Consider the following 19797-nt stretch of genomic DNA (forward strand, 5'->3'; position numbering starts at 1 on the left):
TCTTTGAGTCTCAGACAAACCTACAGTCATTTTTATAAAGGTTGTTCTCCCTACTTCCATGAGCTCTGGAGCTTTGACTCAGCAAGGTGGAAGGGAGCAGTACATTTTATATACCTTAAATCATACATAGTTTTCTTCAAATAAACCAAGTAGGAACACAATTCTGAAACTTAATTCAACCCGATCACTTTAAATTCATTGCCTACTTCCTTTGAAATTCAAGGACTCTCTGTAACAACATTAAGGAGGTCTCAGATTTCCACACATTATATAATGACTACATTTTTCTATGCTGGTGTGTCTTTGTTTTAATTTGGTGCTTTTATCATGAAATATTGGTACTGAAAATGAACCACAGCTTTAAAAAGTGTAGATTTTTTTTATTTTTGGGGGGGTAAAACTTGTTTCTCATGCTGTAAATCATAGTTTTATGTTCATTTACCTTTGCATTATTTTTGAGCCACTGGTACTGAAGCTGATGAATGGGAATCAAATGAAGTGTGCTAAGTGTTGTTTCTGTGAGCTTTCATCTCACCCCACTCAGAGATGTGATTTATCTCAGTGATACATCACACGCCTTATTTTCCTTTGCTTATTGTATTGTGTTGTCGCCAATAATATCAATTGGCCATCAACTCTGAAGCCTAAACAGTATTAAATTAATAAAATAAACCAAATCTACAGGACTCATCTGTCCCCAATTTGATTAGAGCTACTTTGGTTGTACCAAGCTATTTACTATAGATGAACCTCATTTATTAAACAAGCAGCTTCATGGGCTTGTTGGCGGACCATAGTAAATTGCTATGCATGGTATTGGCTGTGATTTTAATGAAACACTTAAAAGTGACTCTTTTATATCTCAATCACCGGGACAATTTTATGGTTCTGAAATCGGCATTTCCAGTAATCTTGCCATTTTGGCCTGAGCAAGGGCACCTAAAGTAATGGGTCATTATGCCAACAGTATTTTTCTGGAAATTGGGGGAATGTCTTGAGACTCAACAGTTGTCCAACCTTGCTTTTCAAGAATTTCACTGAACTTCAGTGTCTTTTTCGAAGTGGCAGAAGAAGGACTCTTGACATTTCACCTTACCATTCCAGGGACTGCACACCGATCAGGCTTGAAAAACAAATGTCAAAATAATGTACCATTCCATTCATTCAATTATATTTATTGAGCACTTACTGTGTGTAAAGCCCTGTACCAAGCACTTCCAGGTTGTCCAGGACAAATATGAACCTGAAGGATTCTTCTAGGAACTGTCTGTTATAGAAAATGCAATGTATTTAAAAACTCCACTTGGTTTCTGTGATGTGTCATTATCAGTATAGATGGAATTTGCATTTACCTAGTAAATTCTGAACAAAGGTTAAAGATAGCTCAGAAGAGCAGTGAAAGGTGTATACTGAGAATGAAAAACAGGCTAAGCACAGAACAGTGTGATATTAAACAAGGTGACAGTCCCAGGGCATGGTCTTTTTTCACCATCAAAAAGGAGAAAAAAATTGGGCAGGATATACATCCAGAGTAAATGGCAGGAGCAGGAGGAAGAAGATGACAACACAATGGCAGGCAAGGGCAGGAAAGCAAAGTAGAGAGACAGAAAAGTCAATATGGACAAGATAAGAACATTCCTAGGCAATATCTGCATCTAGAAACAAGAAAAAAGAGGAAATTTTTGGAAGGCACTTATTTCTACACATTAATGAAGCATGGTGGTGATGATCCAACCCAGAATCACCATGCATGCCTTCTGAAAGCATATATGACCTCATGAATCCTCTATAATGGGGTCGACTGCAGGAAACAGCTAATACAATAACTAGAAGACAATCACAGCAATGTTCAGTATAAAGGTAAAAGCACATTTGAGAGCCTTTGCCAGCACCTTCAATATTGTAATTCTTCAAATAAATTGGTCAGTCTTTACACCATCACATTTTCATGTGACCTCCCTACTGAAAAAACTCCATTTTTCATATTCTTCAACCATACCAAATGTTACTATTCCAAAGACAGAGAAAACCAAACTCCAGGCTGAAGGAAAGATGTAAACTAAGTTCATTTCTTTTATAAGAAAGTGAAATTTGCCACAGCAGAGGTAAGGGCTGGGAGTAACAGGAAAACTCCCATGAAATGTGATTTTGGTCGATTATCACAGGACATTGATAAACAGCGTTATTGAGCACCCACTTATATCAATTGGGAAGCAGAGTCACCCCCTGATTAGATCACATGCCTGATTGTTAGAAAGACTTGGGTTCTAGTACCAGCTCCGCCACCTGTCTACTGTGTGACCTTGGGGAAGTCACTTAACTTCTCTGTGCCTCAGTTCCCTCTTCTGTAACATGGGGGTTAAGACTGTGAGCTCCCGTGTGGGACAGGGAATTTGTGTCCAACCTGATTATCTTGTATCATCCCTAGTACAGTGCCTGATGCATAGTATGGGCTTATCAAATACCATAAAAAAATCAATAAATAGTATTTATTGAGCACTTACTGTGTGCAGAGTATTATACTAAGTTCTTGGGAGAATGCAGCAAGATAGACCTGGCAGACAAGATCTCTGACCACAAGGAGCTTATAGTCTAGAGGGGGAGAGAAACAGACATTAAAATGAATTACAGATAAGGGAAATGGCAGAATATAAGACTAGGTGTATAATAATTATTATGGTGTTTGTTATGTGCTTACTATGTGCCAGGCACTGTACTAAGCGCTGGTCTAGATACAAGCAAATTGGCTTGGACACAGTCTCTGTCCCACGTGGCGCTCACAATCTCAATCCCCATTTTACGGATGAGGTAACTGAGGCACGGAGAAATGAAGTGACTGGCCCGAGGTCACACAGCAGACAAGTGGCAGAAGGGGATTGGAACCCATGACCTCTGACTCCCAGGCCCGAGCTCTTTCCACTAAGCTACACTGCTTCTCCATAAATGCTGCAGGGCTGAGGGGGACAGAGCCGAGGGCCACAGAGCCAAGTACATAGGGTGACTCATAAGGGAGAGTGAATAGGGGCACTGAGAAGTTAGTCAGGGAAGGATTCTTGGAAGAGATGTGATTTTAAGAGAGTTTTGAATGTGGGTAGGGTATGAAGGAGGAGAAAGGTCCAGGCCAGAAGGACAATATGGGAAGGGAGCCGGTGGATAGATAGATGAGATCAAGGTACAGTGAGTAGATAGGTATTAGAGGAGGGAGATGTGCAGGCTGGGATTTAGTATGAGGTTAGCAAGGTGAGGTTAGAGCAAGAGAGCTGACCGAGTGCCTTGAAGGCTACGGTGAAGAGTTTCTTTTGGCCGCAGGGGTGGATGGGCAACAAATTGGAGATTTTGTAGAGAGCACTAAAGGAGCCATGCTGATTAACATAGAACATAGGAGACCTAATCCCTGCCCCACATGGCAAGTGTTCCTGGGCAGATATTGCTTTGATTGGTCTCCCTACTGTTTTCCTGGACCTTTGGGGAATTAAACCATACCCACTAGGAATGATCAGTCCCAAAACATCCCTGTGGGATTCTGTGGAAGTGAGAAACATTGTAGTTTGGTTCATTTCTCAGGGGTATTCTCTGTTGGTTAAATTTCTCTAAAATCACCCCAAGCCTCCTAGCGATCTTCTGACTCTGATCCACCTCTGATCTCTATACAGCGGCCCCAGGTCCCTATCAGCCAAGGTGCAAGCTGCTCTCAGTGCTCACAGTCAAGACTGAGTACAGAACCACCAGCAACAGGATGGCTGCTGTAACACGGGCTTGGGAGTCAGAGGACCTGAGTTCTGACTCTGCCAATTGCACACTGTATGACCTTGGGCAAGTCACTTAACTTCTCTGTGTCTCAGTTTAGGCAACTGTAAAATGGGGATTTCAATTCCTGTTCTCCCTCCTATTTCAGACTGTGAGCTCCAAGCAGGACAGGGACTATATCTGACCTAATTGTTGTGTACCTATATCAGTGCTTAGAATGGTGTTGTTAAATAGTAACCTCTTCACAGGTACCATAAAACAAACAAACATTTCAACAGCAGTACCATGAGATGCAGTGTGGCTCAGTGGAAAGAGCCCAGGCTTGGAAGTCGGAGGTCAGGGGTTCTAATCCCAGCTCCGCCACTTCTCTGCTGTGTGACTTTGGCCAAAAGTCATTTAATTTATCTGTGCCTCAGTTACTTCATCTGTAAAATGGGGATTAAGACTGTGAGCCCCACATGGGACAATGTGACTACCTTGTGTCTACCACAATGCTTAGAAAAGTGCCTGGCACATAGTAAGAATTTAACAAATACCATCATCATTACAATTACTACTTTTACTAATAATCTGCACCATGCCCGGGATTTCTCTCAGTAGCAGAGGGCAATGTAGGGGTCAGTAGAAGCATGTCAGATAAAGTGATCGTAGTCCACGAGCCTCTGCTATCCTCCCAGGATGCAGCTCATTTGTCTTACCACCCAAAATACTTTGAACTGGCTAGTGAAAATAAAAGTTGGATTTCTGCATATTCTCTATCACTGGGGAAGACTGATGAAGAAGAATTTTGTTGTCAATGTGGCAAATAAATTAGAATAGCTTTCTATTGCGATGATAGTGGCTGTGTAATACAGATAATAGCTAGAACAGGCTCTTGTCAATAAATTAGGCAGATTTACTCCAGAAAGAGACATAAGGCACACATAATAGGTTAACTGTATAGTTAATAAGGTGGCTGCTTTTACAGTCACTTTTCTCATTCTTACTAGGATCCTCATTTTTTAACTCATTCCCTGGCAGAACATCTTTAGTTAACAAATTCTCAATTGAATGTAGTAATTAGCAGCTCCGATAAAGGAAATCAGGTTGAAATAGATTGGGAAACCAGGGAGGCAACAAAGAAAAGATAAAATGTACATCAGACCCTGAAAGTTAAATCGCACACACACACGCATTCACACACAGACACACAGGCACACACACACACAAGGAATTGAAAACAACAAAAAAGCAGTATTTCTCCTTTCTAGAAAGGGAAAGGAAACTACAGAATTGAAGATGCTCCTACAGTTAAAAATAAAATTCACTAACAAAAGAACCCTGGCTCCTTGGGTGTATAAGTACTTCAAATACCTCAGAATTTAGAGATTAGAGGCATCAGGTACCATGCTGAAGAATGTCTCAAAGTTGATGATGGAATTTCCAGGAATACCCACAGGACTGAGAACCTAAGTGAAAAAAATGACTTTAACACTAGTAGTTTGCTCAACATCACTCAAACCCTTGTCCTCACCAGTCATGTGTCTATCATTTTTATGGTATTTGTTAAGTGCTTACTATGTGCCAGGAAAAGTACTAAGAGCTGAGGTAGATACAAGCTAATCAGGTTGGACAGAGTTCATGTTCCACATGGGGCTTACAGTCCCAATCCACATTTTACAGATGTAGTAACGGAGGTAGAATGAAATGACATGCCCCAGGTAACACACTGGAAGGGACAGGATAAGAATCAAGGTCATTCTGATTTCCAGGCCCAAGCTCCATCCACTAACCTTGTTGCTTAGGTTTGGGGTAAGGGTTAGGGTTAGAGTTAGGGTTAGGGTTGGTGACCAGAAGTCCAGTGAGTAAGTAGGAAAGCAGGGACGCAGCACAGTATGCAGTGCGTGAGGGATCTATGCCCATGTTCAATAGGTAGAGGCTATGTCCCTAAGTCCACACTGGGAAAGTGGATTTGAGCACATAATAATAATGATAATGATAATAATAATAATAATGTTGGTATTTGTTACGGTCAGTGGAAAGAGCCTGGGCTTCGGAGTCAGAGGTCATGGGTTCGATTCCCGGCTCTGCCACTTGTCAGCTGTGTGACTGTGGGCAAGTCACTTAACTTCTCTGTGCCTCAGTTACCTCATCTGTAAAATGGGGATTAACTGTGAGCCTCACGTGGGACAACTTGATTACCCTGTATCTACTCCAGCACTTAGAACAGTGCTCTGCACATAGTAAGTGCTTAACAAATACCAACATTATTATTAAGTGCTTAATATGTACAGAACACATAGTGCTGGGATAGATACAGGGTAATCAGGTTGTCCCACGTGAGGCATGCAGTCTTAATTCCCATTTTACAGATGAGGTAACTGAGGCACAGAGAAGTTAAGTGACTTGCCCACAGCCTATGAAACCATCCACTCAAAGCCAAATGGCCAGCATAGCCTGACTTATTAGAAGTGTTAGAGTGGGAAGTGATTTTCAAAAACATGAAAAATAACACTAATACATCACAAAAGCCTATTAATTGATCACAATATTGAATGAGTTTCTAGAATAAAATACTTGATCATTAATACATTTGACACAACTGTGGAAGTTCTTCATTGGATATGTAAAAATTTAGACTGTGCTTTATTTTATGCTTGCAATAGTTTGATCTACTACCAACCCTGCAGGGAGAGAGAGACCAGAATTGGAATTGTCAAGATGAAGCAAAGAGGTAGTGGATATGATGAATTTTTTCTTGTCCTCGAAAGAAAACATACAGCGCTTACAAACAATTTTTCTTTTTACAAAGGGTGACCCTGGCTCCATAATCCATTATGTTAAAGCAGCGTCTTTGATTGCTGTTTAAGGAGCTGGAACCATACCACTGAGCAAGCAGAGAGTGGAACAGAAATGGTTTTAGCAGAGACTTAGTGTTCCAGTTCATGGTCGGTATGGTTACAAATGGCAATGTTTTCCATTGTGATACATTTTTTTTTCTTGCACATCTGCAATGAATTGGGCAGGATGTTTAGAAAAATAACGTTCAATATGATTTTATTTTCAGAGTCTGGGAGATTTTCAGCCATCTTAACCATTTGTTCAAGTTGCACATTAAGTACTTAAGAAGGTCTCCTGGAGAAATTATATTTTTAACACATCAGTTTGGCTAATGGAGAACACATGGAAAAGTTTTAAACTATCCCACACCAACTGAAAGGCACACGCACATGCAGTACCACCGAAGGGTTTACTCAGAAGAGTTAAAGAATAGAGCATACTCAGCATGCAACATTAAAGCGCAGTCTTCTTTACCATTGAAAACATTGGAGTCATTAGCGTAACACCCTGGAGGCAACATTGAAACGACCTCCACCACCTACGGATCACAACAAGATGGAGGTCAAAGTAGAGTCATTTAACTTAAATCCAAACACACAGCTATTAAATGAAAAATGCCAGGGAAAGGATTTTTTTTCATGAATGCTATAAAATACTTTTTATTAAAATAAAAATGGTGATAGAGAACGCAGGAAAAGAGAGAATATGAGAAAACAACTTTTTTTTTAGCAGAAATTAAACCCATTCCTTATCCCCTTGGGCGAAACCACGCAGCTAAACATGTGAGAACAACCAGTTAGGTTGGTGTATGAATGTTACCTATCACACTAGTGCTGGCAGGAGTAGCTACAGAAAATGATCCATTAGCTTTCCATAATAGGCCCTTTTTCCCTGAAACCCTCTTGGGATCTGTTGTCATTACTTTAATAAAGTTATTGGTTGGTGGTTACAATAATTGCTACCCTGAAAATCTTAAATTAACCTATTCCATATCATTTGTGTGTGTATTGCATATTTTGGGACCAGGCTTTTAAGCAACCCCAAAATTTATCTGTGATTTTGAAAATTCAAGCTTTAGATTGCAGTGCTTTGAGTGTGTTCAGCCCAAATTTGCATTCATTTATCAAACAAAATAATATTTCTCATGAGATATTTCTCTAAGGGCAAGGTCTAGAAATAATAGAGTGAACATAAGGCATTTTGAATGTGCCATTAGCTCTTTCTGGCTGCTGCAAAACTATTTGATTAATGATTAATCAATGAATAATAAGAAAGGCAAAATAATTTCTGCCCACCCCCCCACAGTTGATTTAGCTCCAATCTTGCCTTGTCCTATGCCATCACATCGTCTCCAACCCTTAGCGACGCCATGGACACATCTCTCCTAGAACTCCCCACATCCATCTGCAATCGTTCTGGTAGTATATCCGTATAGTTTCCTTGGTAAAAATAGGGAAGTGGTTTACCATTGCCTCCCTCCAAGCAGTAAACCAGAGTCTCCACCCTTGACTCTCTCCCATGCCCGCTGCTGCCCAGCACAGGAGAGTTTGTAGTAGATTGCCTTCCACTCTCTAGCCACTGCCCAAGCTAGGAATGGAATGGATAAGCCTCTGCTTGACTCTCCATCCCATAGTCGAGACTGGTAGAGTACTGGAATCTCTCCAGGTGCAACCCTAAGAGGTGAACTCCAATCGAGACCTCTCAAATTGCATTTTCAAAAAAGAAAATCCCATGAAAATTATTTTCACTATTGCTCTGAGGGGAAAGACTGTGTCCTTACTTTCACTGTACTGTCTCAAGCCCACATTACAGTGATTTACTCCAGCAGGCACTCAATGAATTCCAATGCTTTCACATTTTATGGGACCAAATAATTAACCTAAATGAATGATTATTTAAGGTGCAGATTTGCAAGAGACCTTCTCCAATTCCTGACTCATATACAGCTGTGGTAGTAAGGCACAACCAATGAAGTCCTTGTGGTCATTTTTCATGAGCTCTCTTTATCAACAGCTTCATCATCCCCATACACATCACGGGAACAGCTAAATGCCTAAAACTGTGTAGCCAGGCCACTTACTCTCCAGGATCCTCTGAAAGAAGGTGATATGGTTTCTCTTGGAAGATGGTTAGGCTGGTAGGAGCTCTCATGATCCGACTTGCGTGTTCTGACAGAGTGACCTTCAGGCTAAGCCCAAGCCCAGACTTTGTACTCCTTTGCAGACTGCTCCACGTGGCTCTGACCAGGATTTGAAGTTCAATAAACGGTGACATTCCCTGTCCACAACAAGCTTATGGTCTCTAACCAACAGGGGCACAGTGCTACTTCCCAGCAGAAACTAAACTCCAGCCTGGTACGGTCTCTATTGTCTTCCCTCTGAACCCCTGGCAGGAACCTCTACTTGACTAGGCTGTTTGAGGGGATGGCAGTGCCATTCTGCTGTGATCATCTCAACCAGTAAGGAACTTCTCTAGCCTATGGGCAATGGGCTGCTGGACTGACATCCCTACTCCCCTAACTCTGCCTGTTGCTAATCGTTTTCCTTCCCAAAGACCAGACAAACACTTCTCCCTGGCTTTCTTCATTTCAGCTAGCAACCCTCCCCAACCATTACAGTTCAGTTCTTTGACATGGTACACCTGGGATTGATTGTCTCGTTTGGTCTTTTGGATTGCTGGAGGGGCCTGAAATGCTTTCCTTCAATTCCTATGTCCTACCTAAAAATAGCACCACTATGAATGGCTACAATCTTATCCGGGTATCAGAGTTTTAGGAATGAAGAGGAAGCCCATAGAACAAAGGTGAGGAAAAATGAGATGGAGGCTTTGAGGTGCACCTATTCATTTACACAATGCCTATTGGATGATTATATCTCACGGGTCAGCAAAGAATTTAGCGAAGTATGATTAAGAAAAAGATTCCCTTTCTAAAGCAACATGCTTTTAGACACTGTGGGCATTCAAAGACCCAGAGATCTTAAAAGCATTGATCTGTGGATATATCTACCTGCAATAAATTGTTTAACAGCTAAGTCTGTTGGACATGTTTCTGATATTAGATCCTTACTGGATTTTATTGAGAAGTACCATGATTCTACTTAAGCCAGTGAATAAATCAAAGGTCCTTAAACCTCCTCTGCTAAGGATCTTCTTGGCATCTGATTGAATTTCATAGACGCTTCCTTTTCATATGCATGCCATATCCTACTTTCATGCCAAAGAAAGCATTTCTTTTCTTTTATGAGTGAAACAAGAGGTACGGATGAAGTTCACTGTTCCAAACACAAATGAGAATTCATAACTGTGACTTGGCTTACACTTTCCAACTGTTGGAGGCACAATTTTAGTATGACTTGGAGCAAGTGGCTTCACTTTTCTGTTCATCAGGTTGCCCATCTTTACAATGGGAATCATGATATATTTCAGTCTGAAATTTATGTAAAGTTCTTCAAAAATACCATGTAAGCCATAATAGAACCTTGTTCCATGTAGAGCACTTTTATTCACTTTTATGACTTATTAGAAATCATTTCCAATGGACCATGTCGATTAGTTGCATGTTCTCATAATATAGAGCTGATGGGTTTTATTTATACAGCAAAAGCTTTATATGCCATTTTACCCAAATGGAAACTTTAAAAATTGACATCCACGAAGTCTTCTGTACCTCAGTCACCCCAGTACGAACCTTCAGTTGAGCAAATGAAACAGTGTTGAGATCCCTTGGGACAAACATTTCTCCAAGAAGTTGGACTTCTCGATCAATACGAATGGATGGATGGATGGATGGATGGATGGATGGATGGATGGATGGATGGATGGATGGATGGATGGATGGATATCTTTGAATGCTGAAAGCTGCACTTTCTGTTTGGGCCTAACCATGTGACTAACTTGTTTAACTTCTAGACTGTAAGCTCACTGTGGGAGGGAATATAACTGCCAACTCGTTGTACTGTAGTCTCCCAAGAGCTTAGTGGGAAGAGCCCGGGCTTGGGAGTTAGAGGTCATGGGTTTGAATTACGGCTCTGCCACTTGTCAGCTGTGTGACTGTGGGCAAGTCACTTAACTTCTCTGGGCCTTAGTTACCTCATCTGGAAAATGGGGATGAAGACTGTGAGCCTCACGTGGGACAACCTGATTACCTTGTATCTACCCCAGAGCTTAGAACAGTGCTCTGCACATAGTAAGCGCTTAACAAATACCAATATTTTTATTATTATTATTAGATTGACTGATCATATTGACAAAAACACCTGAATGAATTCGTGTTAGCAAAGAAGAGCTACAAGAATGTTTCTCCTTTTATTCCACCCACCGCTGACAATGGTCTATTCTCATTTTCCAGAATGCCATTTTACAATTTTAAAATCCAAAATATCAATCAATCAGACAATGGTATTTACTGAGCACTTACTATGTGCAGAGCACTATCCTAAGCACTTGGGAAAGTATGGTATAACAGAATAAGCAGACATGTTCCCTGCCCATATTGAGTTTATAGTCTAGATGGGGAGACATACAGTAGCTTGGCTTAGTGGATAGAGAATGGGCCTGGGAAACAGAAGGACCTGGATTCAGATCCTCTGCCACTTGTCTGTTGTATCACCTTGGGCAAGTCACTTAACTTCTCAGGGCCTCAGTTACCTCATCTGTAAAATGGGGATTAATAATCATAATTATGGTATTTGTTAAGCACTTACTGTGTGCCAAGCACTGTACTAAACTCTGGGGTAGATACAAGGTAATCAAGTTGTCCCATGTGGGGCTCAGTCTTAATACCCATTTTTACAGAATGAGGTAACTGAGGCCCAGAGAAGTTAAGTGGCTTTAAGTGCTTGCCCAAAGTCACACAGCAAAAAAGTGGCAGAGCCGGGATTAGAACCCACGACCTCTAACTCCCAAGCCCGGGCTCTTGCCATTAGACTATGCTACCCCCTTGTAGGCTGTGTCCAACCTGATTAACTTGTATCTACCGCAGCACCTAGAACAGTGCTTGGCACATAGTAAATGCTTAACAAGTACCATTATTCATATTATTATTAATAATAATATGACTATGAATAAATAAGTAATTTATAACAAATGATTTAAAGATATGTACTTAAGTGCTGTAGAGTTTAGAGTGAGGCAAATATCAAATGTCCAAACGTCACCGATCCAAGTATATAGACAAGTTCCAAGTGCACAGTATCAGTGAAGAGCAGAGAGAAACAAAAGAGACTTGCACTGACATTTGAACAGGAAACCGATATTTATCTAGGTCTTGAAATTAGGAATGTTTTAATGGATGGTAAATAGCATCAAGATTTCCCAAGGATAATAATTATTCAATTTTAGCAAGTTCTGTGACAAATAAAGTTGTTAAACAGTACTCTACCCCATTTGCAAAGGAATCAGAGGAACTAGATTGTTTTTTTCAGTCAGTCAATCCAACAGAATTACTGAGGACAACTCTTTCCATTTTCAAAGTCCTTCTGGAATCCTATTTCTTCCAGGAGGCTTTCCCTGATTAAGTTTTCTTCTCCCCAGTCTCTGTACTCCCAATTACCAAGTCTGCACCTATGCACTCACAACTACCCAGAGTACTTAAGTACACATCTACATACATACTGTACTATGTAAGCACTTATCCACAAATGAATCTTTTTATTTTCTTCTTTGTATTGTTTGTATTTTGTTTTGTGTCCATCTCCCCTTCTGTGTCTAATCCATGTGAGTTGAGAGCTCACCTCCTCCAGGAGGCCTTCCCAGATGGAGCCCTTCCTTTTCCTCTGCCCCTCCTCCCCTCCCCATTCCCCCTACTCCCTCTCTCTGCTCTACCCCCTTCCCCTCCCCACAGCACCTGTGTCTATTTGTATATATTATTTATTACTTGATTTTATTAATGATCTATGATTCTATTTATCTATTTTGACAGTATTGATGCCTGACTACTTGTTTTGTTTTGCTGTCTGTCTCCCCATTTTAGACTGTGAGCCCACTGTCTCTATCTGTTGCTGAATTGTACATTCCAAGCATTTAGTACAGTGCTCTGCAGACAGTAAATGCTTAATAAATATGATTGAATGAATGAACGACTGAATTTCCTTTCTAAGAGCTTCTTGAGGTCTGGGAGCAAATCTTCTAATTACCACATTTTCCAAAGTGTTAGTACTGTGTGCTCAGCACAGAACAATAATAATAATAATAATAATAGTACTTGTTAAGCTTTTACTATGTGCCAAGCATTGTTCTAAGAGCTGGGGTTGATACAAGGTAATCAATTGTCCCACGTGGGGCTCACCAGTCTTAATCCCCATTTTACAGGTGAGGGAACAGAGGCACACAGAAGTTAAGTGATTTGCCCAAGGTCACACAGCAGACAAGTGGCAGTCCCAGGATTAGAATACATGATCTCTGACTTTCAAGCCCACGCTTTTTCCACTAAGCCAGTTGCTCAACAAATACTACTGATTGGTTATTGAGTGCAGAGCACTGTATTAAGCACTTAAACAACACTTCTGTTTTCATCACAGAGCTTACAGTTGACAAACTCACAAAAAAAAGTATGTTCAAAGAATGGGAGCAGGAAAACCACAGATGGGATGGGGAGTAGTGCAAATATAAGACAATATAACATCAGAATAAACAATTGAATAAACATTTGTACTCTACTGCTGAAGAAGAGATTAAATACATTGGTGCTAAAATATTATTAATTTTTATTGAAATATTCAGAAAATTCCCTTATTCTTTCAGTAGTATTTATTGAGCACTTACTATGTGCAGAGTACTGTACTAAGCACTTGGAATGTACAATGCGGCAACAGATAGAGACAATCCCTGCCCAGTGCTGGGTTTACAGTCTAATTGGAGGAGACAGAAGGACAAAAACAAGACAACATAATCACGATAAATAGAATCATGGGGATGTACACCTCATTAACAAAATAAATAGGGTAATAAAATATATACAAATGAGCACAGTGCTGAGGAGAGGGGAAGAGAGAGGGGGAAGAGCAGAGGGAAAGGGAGCTTAGCTGAGGTGAGGGGAAGGGGGGAAGGGGGAGGAAGCAGAGGACAGAGGAGGAGCAGAAAGGGAGCAGAAAAAGTGCAGAGGGAAAAGGGGAAGCTCAGTCTGGGAAGGCCTCTTGGAGGAGGTGAGCTCTCAGTAAGACCTTGAAGAGGGGAAGAGAGTTAGTTTGGCGGAGGTGAGTAGGGAGGCTCTGGCCAGGGCTCATGGAAGCTGTGCACAATTTCAGATGGATGCCTTTTGTGTTCTAAACATCTTTACAGCATTAGAAATATTGATATATTCTTGTCTTGTCTTATGCCGTCGATCATCTCTGACCCATAGTGATGCCATGGACACATCTCTCCCATAACACCCCACCTCCATCAGCAATTGTTCTGGTTAGCGTATACATAGGATTTTCTTGCTAAAAATATGGAAGTGGTTTACCATTGCCTCCTTATGCACAATAAACCTAAGTCTCCACCCTCAACTCTCCCCCGTGCTGCTGCTGCCCAGCGCAGGTAAGTTTTGACCTGTAGCAGATTGCCTTCCACTCGTTAGCCACTGTCCAAGCTAGGAATGGAATGGAATGGACAGGCCTCTGCTTGACTCTCCATCCCATGGTGGAGCCTGGTAGAGTACTGGAAACTCTCCAAATGCAACCCTGAGAGGGGATCGATATAATCAGTGAACCAACATTGACTACCATGAAGCTGCAGAAAACTGTTCTAGATATTTTTTAAATATAATTGGTGACCATAATCAGTCCCTTCAACAGATTTATCATGGCAACAAAACTGGCATTTTGGCCATGTAGGCTGTGATTTTAAGCAGAATAAAATCCAGGCTAACCCTTCTTACTTGAGCTAAATCCTTCAGCCTAATGCAAAAGAAAACATTTGGGGATTGTAAAATATAATTGTTGAAGAGTGCTTAAAGCTGTTAAACATTTTCCTGATTGCAAAGTGTGAGGTAATTTGTGGAGCGGCAAAGATGTTTATTTGTGATTCATTTCATCAATTCTTTTGTAGCTTCAGTGAAAGAACATTTTGGAAACACAGACTAGCCTGGAGATAGCAAAGCTATTTCACTGCTAGATGACTGTAGAATTTACCCTCCTGCAACAACATTACTGTGCAGCAACATCTTCACTAGCATACGACCCACCACTGTTACCTCGCTGATTCAACCTACGAATCAGGTCATGTTCCAGATATGAAATGTTATTTCAGAAGAGATTCCTGAGGATGTCAATCAATCATGAAGTCCCTATGCAAGATTTTCTATTTTTGTAGGGCAAGAAATTAGGCGATTTTTAACATTACAGTTAAAAGGTTTCCGGATAAATAACTGAAACATTGAAAGGAGATGGGATAAAATTATGGGCACTTTGTGTCAAGCAAAATCTCCTTACTACTGGCTTCAAAGCTCTCCATCACCTTTTCCCCTCCTACCTCATCTCCCTTCTCCTTCTACAGCCCAGCCCGCACACTCTGCTCCTCTGCCGCTAACCTCCTCACTGTGGACAAACTTGCCTGTCCCATCGTAGACCACTGGCCCTGTCCTACTCTGGCTTGGAATGCTCTCCCTCTTAAAATCTGCCAAACTAGCACACTTCCCCCCTTCCAAGCCCTACTGAAAGCTCACCTTCTCCAGGAGGCCTTCTTGGACCAAGCCTCCCTTTTCCTTTACTCTCTCCCCCTCCCTTCCCCCAGCTCGCTCCCTCTGCTTTCCCTTCCATCCCACAGCACTTGTTTGTATATATGTACATATTTAATTCTATTTATTTTATTAATGATGCGTATAGATCTGTAGTTCTATTTATTTATATTGATGCTATCAATGCTTGTTTGCTTGTTTTGATATCTGTCTCTCCCCCCTTCTAGGCAGTGAGCCCATTGTAGGCAGGGATTGTCTCTATTTGTTGCTGAATTGAACTTCCCAAGCACTTAGTACAGTGCTCTGCATACAGTAAGTGCTCAAAAAATATGAATGAATAAATATTTATAGAAGTGTCTTCTGATAAATAAAAAGCTAGAAGGTTTAAAGGAAAGAAGTAGTTAAATGATACATTAATAGAAGTTCTGGAAATAGTGAGGAATAGCCTTTCTTCACACCCAATCAACCAACTTCTTAAAAATGAGATCAAAGCTTTCATTCATGCCGATAAGTGGGTTGAATGACACCTATTGTTACTAGCCTGGTAACCACTGATCTTTTGCCTGATTTCATCTGTGGGCTTAGGAGTCAGAGGTGATGGGTTCTAATCCCGGCTCCACCACCTGTCAGCTGTGTAATAATAATAATGTTGGTATTTGTTAATCGCTTACTATGTGCCAAACATTGTTCTAAGTGCTGGGGTAGACATAGGGGAATCAGGTTGTCCCATGTGGGGCTTACAGTCTTAATCCCCGTTTTACAGATGAGGTAACTGAGGCACAGAGAAGTGAAGTGACTTGCCCACAGTCACACAGCTGACAAGTGGCAGAGCTGGGATTCGAACTCATGACCTCTGACTCCAAAGCCTGTGCTTTTTCCACTGAGCCACACTGCTTCTCTGACTTTGGGCAAGTACTTGACTTCTCGGTGCCTCATTTACCTCACCTGTAAAATGGCGATTAAGACTGTGAGCCCCACGTGGGACAACCTGATTGCCCTGTATCTACCCCAGCACTTAGAACAATGTTTGGCACATAGTAAGCGATTAACAAATACCAAAATTATTATTATGATTATTATTTGTGGCTCCTGCTGTAAATTCAATGTCTGGGAATGGGGACCATGTTCAGAGGAGCTTGACAAGAGAATGCAGTGGCTCTGAAGCAGTTGATAGAGTTAAATTTCCCCAGAGAAATATTCTAGGTATGGGTGAATTTGGGTAGGGTTCTACTAAATTGCACCTGAATGACATCATCATGTTACAGTATATGCCAACATAGCATATGTGATTTCAATTGAGTCTTAGCATTTGAGGGTTTTTTATTTGAGTGCTATCCCTGGCCATTCTAACAGTTACTGATGCAGAAATAACCAACAATCCTATGAATTTTGACACACCAAAGGACAATGATATAGACAGGGAGGAGAAGATTTAAATGGATGGAACAAAATATCTTGGGGAAAATCTGCATTAGCTTTTGATCCACTCAGTAAATTTGTTGAAAGGCAACCATGTTATACTGCCCAGGAATTTATGAAACTGCCCATTTCTTCATACTGCTTCCAAGCAGAAAAGCAGAAGACCTGTAAGCCAACTGGTATCAGGCATTCCTCATTAAAGCTTTCTGGATTTGTCATAGTATCGGGGCAGATTCAACCCAAACTCCTTAACCTCCTACATTTCCTGTTGGTAATTTGTTAATTGATGGTGAGGATTCTGAGACAGTGCCCGAGCCTGAAATGTCTTATATTTCAGTAGAAAGAATAAAGTGCTGTAACACAGTTCAGTTGCAGAGTTAAGTGGAATGTTAAATGTAGTGCTCTGTTTGAACTATTTTTTCAATGTCACTTCTTTATTTTTAACTCTCTGGGTCTCCATACCCACTCTTAATTGAGTGTCCCCTGTGCCTCAGATATCCTATATGGGTTGGTAGCCCTGTATTCTTTATTAATGGTATTTATTGAGTGCTTACTCTGTGCAGAGCACTATATGAAATTCGTAGGAGAGTAAAATACAAGAGAGTTGCCCACAACGAGATTACGTCCCAGTTTTCTATGCCTCTGTGGGATCATGACTGGCAGGATGAGACAGTGTGCTTGGTTCTGAGTCCTTTGGACACATAATCAGGATGACTAATTCTCTGGAGAAGACACTAATGCTAGGAAAAGTCCAGGGAAAACGTGGAAGAGGCAGCCCAACAGCTAGAAGGATAGAGGCCATAACAACAATAATGGGAGAACAGTTAGAAAGATTATAGATTATGGCAGATTATAGATTATTATGTTATGAGACCATAACAACGATAATGGAAGAACAGTTAGCAAGATTATAGATTGACAGGATGTTCTGGAGAAAATACATCCATAGATATATGGATGAATTGGAAAGCTATGAATCAGAAACAACTTGACGGTCCTTGATAATAACGAAGCACTACTAACCAATCAATTAATGATATTCATGGGTATTTACTCTATGAGAAGCACTGTTCAAAGCATTTGGGAGAGTACAATACAAGAGAGTTTGTAGACACATTCCCTGCCCAAAAAGGAAAAAGGCATTTATAGTCTAGAGGGGGAGACAGTCATTAATATAAATAAATAAATTATGGATATGTACATAAGTGCTGTGGACCTGAGAGTGGGATGCATGTCAAGTCCTCAAAAGGGTACAGATCCAAGTGCAGAGGTGACAGAGAAAGGAGAAAGAGTGGGAGAATAGAGAGCATAATTGAGGAAGGCAGTGGTTAGCACTATAATCCATTCGTCCACACAGGTTTCTGTCCTCAGGTTTTAGTTACTGCCCAGTTCCTCAAGGATGAAGCTGGTAGGAACCGGAAAGAGAAAAAAACCAACACATGACTGATAGGGCCCAGGTCAAGACACCCTCACAGCTAGCAGCACGTCACAGTGACCTGGGAATCTGAAGGTCATGGGTTCTAATCTTGGCTTTGCAACTTGTCCGCTGTGAGAATTTAGGCGTCATTTCACTTCTCTGTGCCTCAGTTACCTCATCTGTCAAATGGGACTGTGAGCCCCATGTGGGTCAGGGACTATGTCCAACCCATTTGCTTGTATGCAGCCCAGCACTTAGTACAGTGCCTAGCACATAGTAAGTGCTTAACAAATACCATAATCATTATTATTAGATCAACTCCAGAGCAAATGTGTTAGATCATAAGCTTCCCTGAGGGACAGGGACCATGTATAATTACCACATGTGTATTCTCTCCCAGTGCTCTGCCCACAGTAAGTGCTTAATAAATTTTATCACTACTACTTGATGCCAGGAGTTCAGGTGAATCAAGACAGAAACAATATATTCAAAATATGAAGCCTCCCTGCCTCCCTCCAAACCCACGTTCCTCCCACAAATAATCATCACGAGAATCTTTTCTCCATGAAATGAAGCCATGACCCCGGGGACAGAAGGAAAGTAGGTGTCTTGTCTCTCAGGGATTGCTCTGTCTGTGCAGTGAACGGAGCGGGACTAAGCCTCAGTGACTTGATTATGCCTTTGCAAGCTTTGTATCCCAGCAGGGTATGAGCTGGAGATGACTGAATGGTTCACAAAAGCTTTAGGGTATTTCCAAATGTACAGATTTGCACATAAGGCAGAGATGGAACATCAAGACTATATTAATTACTAGCAAAACATTTTCCTTAGCATACAGTTCTGTGGCCACTGGGTCTTTCCCTAAGTTTCTGTAGCCCCTGACTTACTTCCTAGTTGTGGATCAGTCTTCACACTTTTCAAATGGTGAGTTAGTTCCCAGATTATTGGGCAAGCATTCTGATGCTTCACCATTCTAATTTCACTTTTCAAAAACAGCATAAAGAGTGTGCATAATTCTCACTTGTAGCATCTTGTATGACAAGCAGTAGCAAAAGGCCCCTCTTTTATCCAACTGTGGATGAAGACTTAGCTATAAGAATCCTTGTTGAACATAAATGGACTAAAACTTTACTTTCACTCCTCTTTTCAACCTCCCCTCCACTTCAAACAGTTTGGGGCTGTGCTGAGCAAGCTCTGCACACATGGGTTGTGGTAACCAAGTTGCATATGCATGTCCATATGCAGTAAATAGAGGACAGGTTCACAGCAACTGCTGCATTGGGAGCTGCAGCGGTCTGATGACAGAAGGACAGGCAGAAGGAATGCTTTTCGGAGTCATTTTAGTTCAAGGATCAGATTTTCTCAAGCACTAAATGGGACATTCCCCTGTAGGGAGCAAAGTCAATGTCATAGAAAAGAGCTGTGAGAGAGAGAAGGTGGGAGGAAGATGGGAAAAGGCAGGAAAGGGAGACAGAAAGAGATAAGCACAATAAATCAATAAATCCATGGTATTTATTGAGCACTTACTACTGCAGAGTTATCATACTAAGTGCTTGGGAGAGTAATAATAATAATGATAATTCTGGTATTTGTTAATCACTTACTGTGTGCCAGGCTCTGTAACTAAGCACTGGGGGTGATACAAGGAAATCGGATTGGACACATTCCCGGTTCTTTATGGGGCTCACAATCTTAATCCTCATTTTATAGATGAGGAAACTCAGACCCAGAGAAGTGA

General features: G+C 41.1%; 1 non-coding gene across 1 annotated transcript; it reads right to left on the reverse strand.

Annotated features, from left to right (window-relative positions):
• Window positions 1-8112: 8112 nt before the first annotated feature.
• Window positions 8113-8250, reverse strand: LOC114811681. Its single transcript, XR_003759377.1, has one exon. It is a non-coding gene; the product is annotated as a small nucleolar RNA SNORA7 (small nucleolar RNA).
• Window positions 8251-19797: the final 11547 nt, after the last annotated feature.

The sequence above is a fragment of the Ornithorhynchus anatinus genome, chromosome 4 (genome assembly GCF_004115215.2).
Source record: "Ornithorhynchus anatinus isolate Pmale09 chromosome 4, mOrnAna1.pri.v4, whole genome shotgun sequence".
Taxonomy (NCBI): domain Eukaryota; kingdom Metazoa; phylum Chordata; class Mammalia; order Monotremata; family Ornithorhynchidae; genus Ornithorhynchus; species Ornithorhynchus anatinus.